We start from the raw sequence: 6,781 nt of genomic DNA, 5'->3' as shown, positions 1-6,781 counted from the left end.
GAGATCTGACACCATCTTCAGATAGATAAGATAGGTGTTCCATTTCATTCTTTTGCTCATGGATATTCAATTTTCCCAATCTCTTACTAAAGAGACTCTCCCCATTTTGCATTCTTGGTGCCTTTGTCAAAGATTTGTTGACTGTATATATATGTGTTTATTTCTGGGCTATCTATTCTCTTCCTTTAGTCTATGTGTCTTCTGTTTTATGCCAGTGCCATACCGTTTTGACTATTAGTATTTAAAATCAGAAAGTGTAATACCTCCAGTTTTGTTCCTCTTTCTCAAGATTTCTTTGGCTATTGAGCCTTTGTGGCTTCTTATTTTTATTTTATTTATTTTGGCCACACTGCACAGTTTGTCGGATCTTAGTTCCCCAACCAGAGACTGAACCCAGGCCCATGGCAGTGAGAGCACTGAGTCTAACCACTGGACCACCATGGAATTCATTCCTTTTTTATTTTATTTGTAATAATTTTATACAGGCTGAGAAGTAGTAGTGAAGTTTATATATTCTGTCTACCAGAAAGAAGAAGGACAAAATTCAAGGATCCAGAATTTTCCCCATATATTATCATAATTTTTTCAGGCTTCAAAGGATTTCCATATGAATTGTGTCATGTGATCCTTGAAACCACTTGTAAGGGTAGGTAGAACATCTAGATGATCATTGTATAAAAGAGGTTCAGGTTAAATACTTGGCCAGTTATTTCCTGAAATGATACGTATAGTCTGTTAATTTTAACAAATCTTTATAAGGGGCCTAGTACTTGCTGGTCTTAGCTAAAGGCCCTTGCTCTGGACTTGCTCACAATCTTGAAATCTCCATAGAAACCACTATGACCCCAAATAGATATGATTCCTAATATGATACTTATAGACCCATAAAAGTCTATAATGACACATATGACTTAAATGTTCACTGAAAATGTCCTCCAAAATTATAGACTTATATTATTGGAAGAATTAGTATCTTAATTAACATCTTAACTAAAATTCATTGATTTAGCACCTGGCATATACACAGCATCACCAAGTAACTTGATTTGATGCAAGTAGACTGCTAACTGTAAGTTGTTTGACTAGGGGAAGTATCTTTATCTTTCTAGTTGTAAATTTTCTCCTATATAAAGTAAGAGGATTAGGCATGGGATCACTAAATCCCAGATTAGAGGTGAAGACATTAGTGATAGCTTATGGTGGTTGGAGAGGGAAATGGCAACCCACTCCAGTATTCTTGCCTGGAAAATTCCACGGACGGAGGAGCCTAGTAGGCTACAGTCCATGGAGTCGCAAAGAGTCGGACACAACTGAGTGACTTCACTTTCACTTATGGTGGTTGGTGTCGGGTTCATGGCCTCTGAAGGAGAAGATTTCACTCTAGGACCAAAGACGCAGTCCTAGTCACTCAGAACTTTGTGCAGCAGAGATTTTGTTAAAGTGAAAGGATAGGGAAAGCTTCCAGCATAAGGAACTGGAAGTGGGGTAGAAGAGTACCCACTTTGCTAGTATGAGCTGAGCATTATATACTTTTCAGTTGGCTGCTGAGAATAGATAAAAAGAATACTTCAAGGTTGTAAAAGTTTTACTGGACCCTTCTCCCACAACATACGTCTTGAGACAACATCAGGAAAAGGCTAGCCAGGAGGAACAGGTTCCAGGCAACATGTCTCTGGGCTTCAGTAGTGCCAGTCTTGAGAAAGAACAAAATCCCAGTTAAGATATATTGTTATAATTACAGTCATTAACTCAGAGCCTCAGAAAAGCATTCACATGAGTAAGATATATCATTGTAATATTTATATAGGGCTTAAGGGAAACAAGTCCTATGTGACTAAGGCAAAAGAATATCTGAAAGAATGCTTGCCTGCTCCTCAAGGGGCCTTGGACTCCCTATCAATCTGCATAAGCTTTAACTCTCTCATTAGTATGAAGTCATGTTTAGCTTAGAAATAGATGGATAAGTATAGAAATAATTGTGTATTCATGAGTTAGAATACACATATTTCCAAGCTCTGTCCTCTGAAGGGCCTGGAAGCAATGACACCCCAGTAGCAATGAGCACACTTAGCACCAAGTTTTTGATTTCTAATACCATTCTCTAGTTAGAGTAACCAGGACTCCTGAGAGAAATGACTGTTCCTAAAACTGGGACAGGGAATGTACAAGATGAGTTTGGAGCATCTTGTAGTGCCAGAAAGTAAAGAAGTGCTTTTAAAAAAACTAATGAGGGTATGTCAGAGGCACCAGTGCAACAGCTCCAAGTGGCTAAAGCTGGAATAATTTGAGCAATGGAATAAATAATGTAGTATTGGATTATAACCCATGTTATGAAATAAATATCCATGAATCCATACTGATATAAATAATTGAATAAACAAATACATGGGGGAGGATTCTTCCCAAACAGAAGAATTCTAAAAAATTTATGTAGATACTGTGCCCTCAAGGAGATAGATCATAACTCTTTAACCCTTAAGTATGGGCAGAGCATAGTAACTTCCTTCCAAAGAAGACAATTTGGAAAAAAAAATAACTTTACAGTGGAGAAACTTAACAAACACAAGCTCAACAGGTTAACATCATTAGTGGTAAATGATTAATAGTACCCTTGGTATGATGTGATGAGAATAGCACTTCAGCTATGTAGTTTTTCTCCTGACAATGCAAAACCCTAGCCTCATCACGAGGGGAAAATATCAGACAATCACAAATTAAGGGATACAAAGTACTTAACTAGTACTCCTCAAAACTGTCAAGATCATCAAAAACAAGGAAAGTGTAAGAGACTGTCACAGTCTAAAGCAGCCTAATAATAAAGGGCATGTGATATTCTCGGCGGGATCCTGCGATAGAAAAACAACATTAGGTATAAAGTAAATAAATCAGAAATAAAGTATGGAACTTAGGTCTTTCAAATTGTCAAGGTCCTGAAAGACAACAAAACATTGAAGAATTGACAGAGATTAGAGGAGATTAAGGATACATAGCTACTAAATGTAATATAGGATCCTGGAACTAAAAGGGGAAATTGGTGGGAAAAGTGATGACAGTTGAATAAGTGGTTTAGTTAACAATTTTTTTATGAATGTTAATTTCCTTGTTCCTTTGTTGGTATGTAAAATCTTGCCTTTAGGGAATTTGGGCAAAAGTTATGTAAGAAATCTTTGTTTTAGTTTTTCAACTTTTATGAAAGAATGAAATCGGCCCCCTCCCCTCAAAAAAAAAAAAAAAACCATAAAAAATTACTAAAGCAATCCAAATAGTAAAACACAGACATCTAGTACCATGATGTTTCATAAGAAGACTCTTCAAATGAGAGAATTTGCCTGCAAGGAAATCGAGAAAAAGAATGATCTGAAGAGAGCTTTAAAATAAGTTTATTTAAAATCCACAGGGAAGGGAAGATGCTAGTTTGCATATACCCTGACTCCACACCACTCTCATCCTAACCCACTTTCATCTATTGGTTCTGGCAGATAGTGGAGACCTCAGGATCAGTTTGAAGCCTGACAGAAAGAGCAGGTACAGGTCTTCCTCACTATTTGGCTAAATCAGTAACTCTTAAACTTTGCCATGCATCAGGAGGACTTACTAAAATTCCTGATTCAGTAAGTCTGGAGTGGGGTTTGAGAATTTCTGTCACATCCCAGATGATGCTGATGTTTCTGGCTCAAGAGCCAAATTTTGGGAAACACTGGGCCAGACAAGAGTCTGGAGACCAGTATTGGAGACTCCTCATAAAAGGCAATGTGCAGGAAAGGGTTAGCTGACTCCTGTAACCATAATACTGCTTCCCATATCCCCCAAAATAAAGAATTAAAACCAACCAGAATATGGGGAACAAATCTTCTGTACAGAAAAATTCCAAATAACTTATATATGTATTGCCCTCTCAAGGAGGGCAGGACTCCAGGCCTGAGACTGTTTATCCTCAGGAAGGCCAGGTGACATCCTTAACCATGTCTGGTGTCTGAGAATTTGGATTTTGGGAGGGTTCTTACCACCCTGGTAAGAGTAGCTCCCTGAGACTAAACTGTATAATCATGTGGGTTTGTTTTTTTTTTTTTAATTATTCTTGTAAAGGAATTTATCCGTTTCCTGTAAATTATGGAATCTATTATCTTATATTTATTTATTCTTATTTTTGACTGTGCTGGGTCTTCACTGCTATGTGCAGGCTTTCTTTAGTTGTGGTGGGCGGGGACTCCTCTCAAGTTGCAGGGCATGGGCTTCTCATTATGGTGTCTTCTCTTGTTGCAGAGCTTGGGCTCCTGAGTGCAGGCTCAGTAGTCGTGGTGCTTGGGTTTAGTTGCCCCGTGGCATGTGGAATCTTCCCAGACCAGGAATTGAACCTATGTCCCCTTCATTATCAAGTGGATTCTTAACCAGTGAAGTCTAACCATGTGTTTTATATTGAACACCTGCTTTCCTTTGGGGACCTTGGAATTTTGATATATGCTAGGCAGAGGGTGCCTATGTAACTAGCCCTCATTACAAACCTCAGGCTCTGAGTGGAAAGATGTGAAAATCTTCTGACTGCTTCTGTCTTAGAGAAAAAAGAAGCAAGGTTTAGTAGTCATGAATTTAAGATGTCAGGTGGTATTTTTCTCTCGCCCTATTTGAGTGTTTTAGTGAAGACACATAACAAAGGTAATACCCAAGCAAGTGTGGGGGAAAGGGCAATGGAATCCAGAGTGCAAGGTAGGGTGTGGATATAATGTTGGACCATGGGTTTTAGACCAGGTGGGTTAAGAAGTGAAGATAGAGCAGGTTGATGAAGCTTCCCTGGTGGTCCAGTAGTTAAGAATCTGCCTGCTAATGCAGGGGACGTGGGTTCAGCCCCAGGTATGGGAATATCCCACATGCCGCAGAGCAGCTGAGCCCATGTGCCACACCTGCTGAAGCCTGCGTGCCTAGAGCCCGTGCTCTGCAACAAAAGAAGCCATTGCAGTGAGAGGCTTGCGCACTGCAACCAAGAGTAGCCCACCCCCTGCCCTGAAACAACTAGAGACAAAAAAATCCACACAAAGCAACAAAGACCCAGCACAATGCCCCACCCCCCAAAAAAAGAGGAGGTTGATGGAGGGCACACAGGGGAGTCAAAAAACTGTTGGAGTTAAGAGTAATGGAGTAAGTGTATTGGAAAGATAAGAGATGTTTTTGGAGAGTAAGATGCTTGAAATCAAGGTTTTGATGATAATGACATAGGTAGATTATAGGATCATTGGGGTGAGAAGGTCATTGAACTGAGAGGCCAGGAGGTAAAGGTCTACCTCAATACTTATACTCATTCTCCCATCCTCCTTAATATCAGTGCCTTGATTTTTACCTGGGCACATTGCCTCTCTATATAAGGATACATTTCGTAGCCTTTCTGGTAGCTAGATATATGTGACTGAATACTCCCAATGAGATCCAAGTGGCAATGTTCTGTGGAAGGCAGTGTTCTCCCAGGAAGTTGCCTTAAGAGAAAGGAAACTATATTTTTCTTTCCTTTTGTGTAGAATGTCCTTATAATGGCTGGAGCTCCAGCAGCCATCTTGGACCATAAGACAGAAGCCATATGCTGATAGTGGAGCAGAAAGAGATGCTGTGGAGCTGCCCTACCATTTCAGGACTGTCTTCCTCCAGACTTTTTAATATGAGAGGGAAATAAACTTTAACCTTGTTTAACCCACTTTGGGTTACTGTTACTAATCCTAACTAATACATTGGGTGGGTAAAAGTGTTACTTACATAATTGTGGAAATCAACTACAGAATAAGGTTACACATCCATGTTCATAGCAGCATTATTTACAATAGGCCAAACATGAAAACAACCAAACTGTTCATTCGTGGAGAAATAAAGAATATGTGGTATATATACACAATCATATATTATTTAGCAATAAAAATAAAGGAAATCCTGCCTCTGCGACAACATGGATGGACCTTGAAGGCATTATGCTAAGTGAAGTAAGTAAGACAAAGAGAGAAATAGCATATGATCTCAGTTATATGTGAAATCTAGAAATAAAACACTTAAATCACAGGTGCACAGAGAAGACTGGTGATTGGCAGAGGCAGGACATGGGCAAAATGGGTGAAGGAGGTCTAAAGAAGTGTGCAATGCTTAGTAGCTCAGTCATGTCTGACTCTTTGCAACCTCGTGGACTGTATAGCCCGCCAGGCTCCTCTGTCCATGGGGATTCTCCAGGCATGGGACACATGGTGGATTCTTTACCTCCTGAGCCATCAGGGAAGCCCCTAAAGGTAAATACTTCCAGTTATAAAATAAGTCCTGGGGATATATTGTACACCATGGTGACTATAATTAACAATATTCTGTTGTACGTTTGAAAGTTGCTAACCGAGTAGATCTTTAAAGTTCTCATCACAAGAAAAAAACTTTATTAACTATTTGTAGTGATAGATCTTAACTATACTTACTGTGGTGATCACTTAATAATATATGCATAAATCATTATATTGTACTTGAAACTTTGTATATTTGTATACACTTGACATTGTATATTTGAAACTAAAGTAATGCATGTCAGTTATATATCAATAAAAAACTGAGGTTAAAAAAAGTGCTGAAAAAATCAACTACAGGAGTAATATGTATAGAGAAAGGTGGAAAGCTTGGTGCTCAAATCTTCACTGAATGAAGAGTAAACAGGAGGTCTCTAACTCCAAATAGAAGAGACAGTGGGTACTTTAAAGAAGCTAGGGAACGTGACAAGACATGAAGAAACAGTAGTGAGGTGTCAGGGAATGTTTGACGGGAGGATTCC

This window comes from Muntiacus reevesi, chromosome 1, assembly GCF_963930625.1.
Source record: "Muntiacus reevesi chromosome 1, mMunRee1.1, whole genome shotgun sequence".
NCBI lineage: Eukaryota > Metazoa > Chordata > Mammalia > Artiodactyla > Cervidae > Muntiacus > Muntiacus reevesi.
Note: the sequence above shows the minus strand (reverse complement) of the source record.